Source organism: Gymnoscopelus microlampas (genome assembly GCF_963454915.1).
Source record: "Gymnoscopelus microlampas genome assembly, chromosome: 11".
NCBI lineage: Eukaryota > Metazoa > Chordata > Actinopteri > Myctophiformes > Myctophidae > Gymnoscopelus > Gymnoscopelus microlampas.
The window spans coordinates 51,754,154-51,764,429 of record NC_139948.1 but is presented as its reverse complement, the minus strand read 5'-3'; the positions used below and the strand labels follow the sequence as shown (position 1 = coordinate 51,764,429).

At 48.7% G+C, this 10,276-nt stretch overlaps 1 protein-coding gene across 1 annotated transcript in view; it reads right to left on the bottom strand.

Moving 5' to 3' along the window:
• The window catches only part of LOC311054858 (interferon-induced protein 44-like), a gene marked incomplete at its 5' end in the record, with an annotated part of 203,507 nt that overhangs the window by 97,356 nt on the left and 95,875 nt on the right, over positions 1-10,276 (bottom strand). The window lies entirely within an intron of this gene.

Sequence of the window (10,276 nt, the reverse complement as noted above, 5' to 3'; positions counted from 1 at the left end):
TTTATGCCTTGCTTACTGCAAGGCATAAACAGCCGCACTTTGTATTCATAAATTGGTATCTAGTGACATCTAGTGACCACTTGTAGCACATAATGAATTGGTATCAGAAGGATAACCAGAAAGAGTGGGCACCAGAACATTGTGGGCACTAGGTAAATCTGGGCACCAAAACAGAGTGGGGACTGAGAATACTTTGTACATGAAGCCAGATTGTGTCCACAGAAATCATGTTTTGAGCATACGGGTGGTGTGAATGATGAGGCAAGTTTATTTATAGGCAACTTCTTTACTCAAGACATTAAGCAGAAGCCCATCAAGAGAGAGAAAAAAAAACACGTTATGAATGGACATTTGAATAAATAAAAAAGAAAAAGGACAGAGTAAAATGACAGTGCAAAATAATGTTTGTATTATTATTATTATTATTATTATTAATAGTATTATTATTAATATTATTATTATTAATATTATTTATGATAGGTAACAGAACATCAAACTAATTATTTGTATTTATTTATTTTTAGCTGGGGGTCCTTGCGGAGGTTCCAGGGGGTCCCCATTATAGCATCAAAATCAGTTTAACTATCTCAACCTATTTTATACATATCTACAAGCTCACAATGCCCTGCGATTTAATGCGACCTCTTGAGTTTGTGGATCTGCTATTTCCTGAAAGGTTTTTGAAGATCTTGAACAAAGAACATTTTTAACTCAAATCTTCTCTTAAAGCTGCACTATGTAACTTCTACCCCGGATTTGAACCCGGTTTCCTGCGCAAGTGCTGACATTTTTACCATTGAGCTATCCCCTGAGCCAGGTTTCTCAGGGGATAAATTGAATCTTCACCATCAGGTTAACATTTGAGTCAGATCCTGTGAATAGGTGAGACATGACCTTTGACACGATCTAAATGTCTCAATACAAGAGCGGGAGCCAAAATGCAACCACTCCAATTGTGTAAGTTATATTGTATTAACATACTACAGATTGAGATTGGACAGAATTACTTTTTATTCATTAAAAGAGAGTTACATAGTGCCGCTTTAATGGGGTCCCTGGCACAAAATATATTTCGATTGGGGTCCGGTGCCAAATACGTATTTATTTGGGGTCCTTGACATGAAAATGTTTGAGAACCACTGGTAGAAATCTAACAATGAAAGTAGTCACAGTAGTCATCACTAACATTGGGTATAATTTACCCGAAATATAATAAATGACATAAAACATATGTCTCATCAAAATATATGAAAGTACAAGAATACATGGCATATTTAATATTTCAACATGAAATTTCACAAAACAAAACAGATATCATGGGGGGACCCTATACAAAAGCATCAAAATTGGTCGCTCATATTAGTTCACGTGGGTGGGGGGGGGGGGGTCTTAGCTCTGAAAAGTGTGGTGTTCCGCTCGGCCCATGGCGATTGGAAGCTTCACCATAGTTGAAGACAGATAAAGATACCAAGGATTAGTGAGTGACATACATTTGACCGCATAAACTCGAAGCTGCGTATAAGATACCAAGGAAGCGTCAGTGATGTCACTGTCATGCGACAATTGTTGACGTTACGTTTGTGAAGGGCTGTGAAATACATGTGTGAAATGAAAATAAAATAAAATGTGCCAAACGTTTTTTTTTTTATGAACAGTCTTAGTTCATTCAATGTTAAATCACCATAAATGTTAGTTTTCTTATGAAGTGCTTCTAAATCGTTCTAGTGTGTTTGTGTCAACGTATTCCGTGCTGTTCATGGTGTTTATTTACTTATAGTATTTACTCCACAGAGAGGTTTTGTTCACCCGCAATGTCTGTGCTGCACATGTGTGCACAACAATGCTCTGCCTGTGATCAGTTCACTTTACACGTTGCAGATCTGGTTTAGACCGGATACGGAAACGGCCTTTGTGCATGCCTATTTGTGTGCGCAAATTACCAGATACAGTAGGCGGGCTCTACACAGGATCAGATCACTGAGCAGTAAATAGATTACTAATTACTAATAGATTATTCATTTAATTGAATTTCAAACAAAAGTAATTTGTGTATTGCTATCGAAGTTAAGATGAACACATGTGGCAGGGACGTACAGAAGGAAGTCGGTTTTTCGCGGATTTAACCCTTTTTATTTCCGTTTTTTTATTACTTTAATTCGGTTAATTCGGACTCTCACTCTCAAAGGGTGAGACTTGGCAGCAGGCTCCTGCTTGACAAGTAATAATCTGTCTCAAATTGGTCTGTGTTCATTGAAGATGCCTCAGTGCCTTCCGAGTACAGCATGGAGAAAGGACATTTGTTGTTTTTTTCACCATTATAAATGCTGCATCCATGGTTTGGCGAGGGCACTTTTTACCGACAGACATAAAAGGGCAGGTGCTCAAGCCCCCTTTGATGTCTATGTGTGCACGTGCATGACATGTGGTATATACACAATTTGATAACATTGTTCTATATCAAGTGCTTTGTGTGCTTAATTTCAAAACCGTTTAATTTGTAATTTCAAAGAAAAGTGACTGCTGAGGTTGATATTCATATTGAAGCTTTTATTTTTTAAACACATGTATTTTTTTCATTTCAAAGAAAAGTAGCCTAATTGTTGTGTTTGAAATTGATATTGAAGTTTTGTGTCAACATTATTTTGTGGTACACACACCATTTGATTTAAATAAATCATTTTCTATGCATGATATCATGCTTGTAATTTCTACACCATACTGTACAGGAATAAAGAAATTGAATGAATGTGATCAGGGATGCGTGATATGGAAAACAATATGGGGAAGTGAGGGTTGGGGTATAGTTCCGGCAAGAACTTAAAGCCACTTTCACCCCTGGCTATTTAGCACCAATAATGTGTCGGTGACAGTATAGAATGTTATTATATATATAATAGTGTGTATTGCTGGCTTTGCAGAGGACAGTGTTACTTCAGGACAGCAGGAGAACAAGTTCTACCAACTGAGCTAGTTTTCTGTTTGGCAAGGTATCTTTAATAGGTGTGGTTCTTTGTCGTTTTGTCGTGAGACACTCCCTATGGGAAACAGCGCCATCTGGCGATGCAACAGAGCTGCACAATACGCTCCCGGGGCCCATTTATTGGGCTAGAGGGTATGTCACGCGACCGGCCATCCCCTCCCCTCAGCGGGAGGGCATAAGAGGCCCCGGTCGTGACGTCAACTTCCTCTTCAGTTCCTCTGTTCGCAGATGATAACATGGCTACACGCTTGTTAAAAACTGAAATCTGCATTTATTCGATGATTACTCCACTCTTCAGGACCCAAAGCGAGAAACCAGCTTTAGCCCAAAGCGGAGACTAGGTTAAGTTACCCACGGGTTTTCTCGCTCGACTAAACTCTAGAAAACTAACTTTATTCTACCTCGTGGTGAGCCGGTGTTAGCCCTTAGCTGCTTCTTAGCCTAGCCGCTAGCTTTACTAGCTTAGCTGTTCGGCTACCTCCACAGCGCTAACCCCCTTTCCCGCTGAGCTAACTCCCCGATTAGAGCTGTTAGCCTGGCTTTTTGTGAGCCGACGTTAGCTTTTAGCTGTCCTTAGCCTAGCCGCTAGCTTACTAGCTTAGCTGTTTGGCTACTTCCACAGCGCTAACCCCCTATCCGCTGAGCTAACTCCCCGAATAGAACTGTTAGCCTAGCCTTTTGTCGCTCTTTTCCATGACACTCGAATTGTGTTGTCTCGGTGCCGCGCACGCCTTCTACGCGCTCTCCGGCCCCGAGTCTGTCTGTGAAGCATTCGCCCGGGTCTCTGTGAGGCTGCTTTGTCACAGATACGGCCTGGCTACGGCCTGTGCCGGTAGTTAAGGGGACACCGACGGCTCTCGCTCGGTTCCCCCGAAACCCTCCCACATCCACGGCGCTAACCCCCTTTCCCGCTGAGCTAAACTCCCCGAATAGGGCTGTTAGCCTAACCTTGGTGAGCAGGCGTTAGCCTTTAGCTGCTTCTTAGCCTAGCCGCTAGCTGCTACTAGCTTGGCCGTTAGACTACATCCGCGGCGCTAACTCTCCTAATGGAGCGGTTAGCTTAACCTTGACCAGCTTAGCTGTTTCGGCTATAGCCACAGCTGTTTTCTTTCACCACGCGATGGCTCGCTACGACCAGGCCAGGGCCTGTACGGGGAACGCCGAAGGTGCTAGCGGTGCTCGCCCAGCACCACCACGACACTCCCGCCTCCCTACCCCAACTCCAGCTGCCACAAGCGGTGGCCCGCGGTAAACTAGCCCGACCCCCTTCGTGAGCGGAGTACGCGACGCTGACCACCCTGTTCCTCCCAGTGTCTACAGAGCAGAAGCAGGGTAGATTTTTGCACATTCTGTGAGGTCAGTACAATGTTTAAATGCCTGTTTTTTGTGCCAATAAAAAATGTTACAAAGAACCAAACCTTGCATTATTCAAACCATGTCGACTTGAGTCCACAATGCTAGGAGAGGCCTCAGTGCTCGTCCTCCTAACACTATTGGATACAACATATTATGCATTCAGCGTCAGTATATTGTGGTACATAATGCCTTTCATTGTGCTAATATGTCTGTCACTTTGGTCACATTTAGCATTTTTCGAATCCGGTTGGAATACGGTTGGGATACGATATAATGCTTTTCACTGTCAATATATTGTTTATATTGCCTGTCTTTGTGCCATTATGGTTGTAATTTCACCACACCCTGCATGATCAGACACTATCTGACTTAAGCCCATAGTGATTGGACGGAGCCGGTTTTTCGGCTCCCCAAACACTGAAGGGATACTAGGTATAATGCGTTTCTCCATTATTTTTATAATGTTCGCCTTTATGCCAATGTGTTTGCTACACTGAATTGAATAACTCCAGTGCAGATGGGAAAACCAGTCTCTCTCCCCCCCCCTCTTCGGTTGGGAAGGAGACAGGGACCCCTTGTATTTCTCGAGGACAGAGTCATGGACCCCTCCACAGCCAAACAGAGGAGCATGTCGCACTTTCTGTAGAGGTCTGTGAAGAAATACCCTGTGATTGTGGCTTTACATGCGTTGAAAAGTACCTTGTCTTTTTCCAAACTCCGCCTGTGTGCCAGGGAGAACGAGGACCGGTCTCTTGCCGGCCCCCCGTTCTCTGATGGTCTGCCTTTGGGCCCACAGTATCCGAAAAACCCCTCCTCGGTTTTCCAGATACGTGTGGGACAAGCAATCTGACTGCTTTAATGCCTGTACACCAGAGAGAAAGAGGACCGGTCTCTTGCCGGCCCCCCTTTCTCGACGGTCCCACAATGAGCCCACAGTATCCGAAAAAACCCTTTCTAGGTTTTTCGGATACGTGTGTGACGAGCATATTGAATCCACATATGTACCAGAGACAACGGGGACCACCCACATGGCGCCCCCCCCATGAGCCCACAGTATTTGGTAAAGCCTTTTCTCGTTTTTCCAAATACATGTGGGAGAAACATATTGAGTGCATTCAATCCTCTAAGAAGATCAGCTCTGAAACCAGTACCACCTCTGTCCACGAGAGGGCGCCCCTGCTCCTCGGGACAGGCCACGCTCGTTTCACCAGCCGATCCTAAGATGGCCGAACGGAAGATAGGCATGCTAACCACTTCCGTTTCTGACCGGACACGGACGTCGAGCGTCCCCCACCGGATGTTTACGCCGGGGAGGTACCCACGTGACCTCCCCGTATCCAACTACTTCCGTTTCCGACCGGAGACGGACGAGGGGCTTCTCCGACCGGATCTCAACATTGGGGAGGCACCGCGTGCGGGATCACGTGACTTTCCCGAATCCTTCTGTCAGTCAGGTAACACCCGTACTGCCTCTAGCGACGCTCGGCTACGCCAGAGCTTGCGAGCTCGTCACTAGTCGCCATGACAACGGACAGACAGCGGGTGGAACGAGCAGCTGTTTTAACTCGCTCCAACCCCCTAGCTCGCTGTCTAGCGCAATGGAAAGCTTGCGACCCGTCTCTTTGGGTGCTATCCACCATACAGAAGGGTTACAAACTACAGTTTTGCATGAAACCCCCGATGTCAGACAAAGTGATTTTCTCCAGCGCGACAGGCGCTGCGGCGATCACGTTAAGAGAGGAGGTTCTCTCTCTCCTAAACAAAGGCGCCATAAGAGAGTTGTCCCCAGATCAGAAACGCCTGGGTTTTTACTCAAGATATTTTCTGGTCAAGAAAAAGGGGGGGGTGTACGTCCCATATTGGACCTGAGAGGTCTAAACAGATTTCTAACGAAATTCAAGTTTCGCATGCTGACGAACGAGACGCTTTTACGCACGGTGCGTCAGGGCGACTGGTGGACCAGTATAGACTTGAAGGATGCGTATTTTCACATTCCCATCTACCCACCACACAGAACATTTCTGTGCTTCGGGTTCGAGGGGCGAGTGTACGAGTACACGGTTCTCCCGTTCGGGATGTCCCTGAGCCCCCGTGTTTTCGTGATGTCTATGAAATTAATTCAAGGACCCCAATGGAAACAAGCCCGCAAGGACTTTTTTGGCCGGACCTTTTAGACAAAAGCATTAAATGTAACTGTGTTGTTTTACATTCTTTTGCCTAATAAAAATTTCAATCAATCAATCAATCAAGAGTGCACCCAGGCGGCTATGGCCCCCTGAGGAGACAGGGAATACACTTGTCGACGTACATCGACGGTTGGCTACTGACAGGAGGCTCCAGCCTCTTCTTGCTTTTTGCCCCCAGTCAGGCTACTGTTGTTTTCACCTATCGGCTACCTAGCCTCGCTCGACAACACTGTGTTGCTTAATGCAGCAGGTACGTCAGTGTTACACTGGTTTTTGTACTGGTCAGGCTCAGTACAGCAGTAACACACTGTGGTTGTACCGGTCAGCTCCCCTGGACAACAACGTGGTTTTCCACGTACCTTTACATGCCTCCTATGTCAGACACAAGATGTTCCTCCCATGCGGAGAGGGAATGCAGCCATGTCTCTGAGAGAGAGGGACTCTCTCTACTGAGCAAGGGCGTCTTCAGAAAACCGTCTACGAATTGGAACCTAGAGGTTACTTAAGTAACCCCGGTTTTCTCCAGTTTTTGGTGCAACTGGTTTTCGTGTGTTTTCTGGCCAAAGAAGGAGGGGGGAGGCTATGTGACCCTCTCTGGATGAAGGGGTCTCATCAAGTCTCTTACGAAATTCAGTTTTCGTATGCTGATGACCGTGGCGCTCCTGCGCACGTTCGGTCAGGGGGACAGGTGGACCAACGTAGCCCTGAGGGGCGATTACTGTCGGTTTTTCACTGTCGGTTTCTAGAAAGAGCGTCTTGGTTCCGTCCCAGCAGACCTCCCTTATGGGGTTCTCACTGGACTCGACCACGCTCGCAGCGCGTCTGTCTCAGGAGTGGATAGACGGCTTCCTGTCCTGTGTGAAGCCTTTCCGTGTAGGGAAGACAGTCACTTACAGGCTGTGAGTGCAGGTGGCGGGTCTCATGACTTCGGCCATACACCTGACCTGCCTAAGTAGGCTATTTTGGGACCTTTCAGAGGTGGATGCGGGCTCTCAGGATCCCGCCTACTGTGGACCCTCGACAAGGTCTGGTGTCTCCACTTGCATGGATTCACTTTGAGGTGCGCGTCAGCGGTTGTCATGTCCTGGTCGGGACGGGCAACACTACAACAGTGAGCTCCGTCAACAGGCAGGGAGGCTTAGGCTCCTGTGTGTTGGACGGCCTGGCCCGTAAGCTGGCGGTGTGGTGCGACCCGCGCCTACTGTCAGGCTGTGCGGTCCACGTCCCAGGTCCCCAGAACGGCGGAGCGGATCTGCTGTCCGGGGGAAGACCTTGGTACTCGGATTGGTCACTTAACCGAGAATAGCGAACCTGATTTGGACCAGGTTCGACCGACCACAGGTCGATTTGTTTGCCTCAACAGAGAACGCGAAGTGCTCTCGCTTTTTCTCGGTGAAGGCAGCGGACTTTTCGTTGGGGCTGGACGCAATGGCTCACAGGTGGCCGAGGGAACTGCTATATGCATTCCCGCCGCTGGAGCTGATCCGCCCAACGTTAGAGAGAGTCAGGCTCCAGGGCCTGACCGTACTGCTGGTTGCTCCGGGTTGGGGCGTGTGGAGGTCGGAGATAACTCCTCTGCTCTACGCCGAGCCCTGGTCCCTCCCTCCGATAACGGACCTGCTGACGCAGGTGGGGACCGAGATCAACCACCCCAGCCCCCGGGACCTAGACCTGTGGGTCTGGACCGTGAGAGGGCCAATCTAGATGCTTGTGGCCTGCCCCCTGATGTGATAGCTACTATTCAGGGGGCTAGGGCCGGATCCACTCAGGCTGCTTATGACATAAAATGGAATATTTTTGTGTCATGGTGCCAGGAACAGTCACCGGCGGTGGTGGCTTTTCGGGCGCCAGTTCGTAGCATTCTGATTTTCCTGCAGAGCAGGTTGAATCAGGGCTTGACCTTCTCGACGGTCAAGGTGTACTTGGATGCCATCTCCGTCTGCCACGAAGGTTTCGAAGGCGGGACGGTTGGCGATCGTCACCTGGTACGGCGGTTCTTGGGCGGGGCCAGACGGACCAGGCCGGGTAACAGGCCTCTGTTTCCGGCCTGGGATCTGGCGGTGGTGCTGAATGCACTCTGCCTTCCCCCCTCTTTTGAACCCCTCGAGACTGTGAGGCTCAAGGTGTTGAGTCTGAAAACAGTCTTTTTGGTGGCCCTGGCTACGGCCAGGAGGGTCAGTGACCTGCATGCACTCTCGGTGAGTGCTTGAGGTGCTTTGGGGATAGCAGACGGGTTCTGCTGACACCAAGCTTGGCGTTCGTTACCAAGACCGGGGTGGTTGCACCGGCTCCGGTCGGATTGGTTGCGTTTCATCCACCTCCTTTCGCTTCGGCGGAGGATGAGCGGTCACATTGTCTCTGTCCAGTGAGGGCTTTGAGGCTCTACTGTCAGGTGACGGCGCCTGGTAGGTCGCAAACACGATTGTTTGTCTCCTACGGCCGGGGTGACCAGCGGAAGGCGATGGCCAAGCCGACGCTTTCCAGGTGGATAGGTGAGGCCGTACGGCTCGCCTATACTAGTAGTGGGGCCCCAGTACCTGTTGGACTGAGGGCGCACTCGACTAGGGGATTGGCTGCGTCCTGGGCCCGCTCTAGAGAGGCTTCGGTCCAGGAGTTTTGCACGGCTGCTAACTGGTCGTCTCCTTCGACCTTTGCAGCTTTCTACAGCCTGGACATGGCGGCTTCCTCGGTGGCGCACGCAGTCCTTGGCGTGGCAGCCTCATCTACTTGAGGTGCCTTTCTCCCCCTGATGTGATCCCGTGGGGCTAACAATCTGTTGGTCCTCGGGAGCAGGGGGGCCCTGTTCCCTTTTTAGGAAGTTAGTAGGTGACGTGCCTTGTCTTCTATTAGCTGAATGGGGAAGACTTCGGTCTGTCAGGGTTTCTTTTATCTCATCCCTTGTGCCGTGTCCAGGCCCGGTGGGCCTGGGCGTCCCTGAGGCAGGGGCCCGCCGTGTGCGGGTCCCTGAGCCAGTTGGGGACGTGCGGTTTTTCTGGGGATACAATGTTTTTAACGCTTCCGGGGGGTTTATAGATCCCATAGGGAGTGTCTCACGACAAAACGACAAAGAACTGAGGGTTACGTAGGTAACCTGGTTCTTTTAGTTTAGGAGTGAGACACTCCCCAAACACCCCTTTGTTTCGCCACTGCGAACAGAGGACCTGTGTGGAAGAGGAAGTTGACGTCACGACCGGGGCCTCTTATGCCCTCCCGCTGAGGGGAGGGGATGGCCGGTCGCGTGACATACCCTCTAGCCCAATAAATGGGCCCCGGGAGCGTATTGTGTAGCTCTGTTGCATCGCCAGATGGCGCTGTTTCCCATAGGGAGTGTCTCACTCCTAAACTAAAAGAACCAGGTTACCTACGTAACCCTCAGTTTCCCTGAAGGTGAACAGGCATTCTATGTTGATGAGAAATAACTTTATTGTGAGTGCATGCGTGTGTTGTAGGTGTGTTTTCTAAGGTGTGCGTGCCAAAAGAACAATGGGGGAATAACCATAACAGTCAAAACAGACAAATGGTGATTAGATAATGAAGACCATTTAAAGGAATGCAGTGTAACTAGTTTGATGTTGTGTCCTGATGTATCACGATAGTTTCATCCTACAAGGAAGATGTATGACAAGCCGTGGCATACTGCCCTTTTCAAATTATCTGTCTGTCTGTCTGTCTGTCTGTCTGTCTGTCTGTCTCTCTCTCTCTCTCTCTCTGAAGCAGTCCAAAGAGAACATTTGAATGATGGCTGATGGATTCA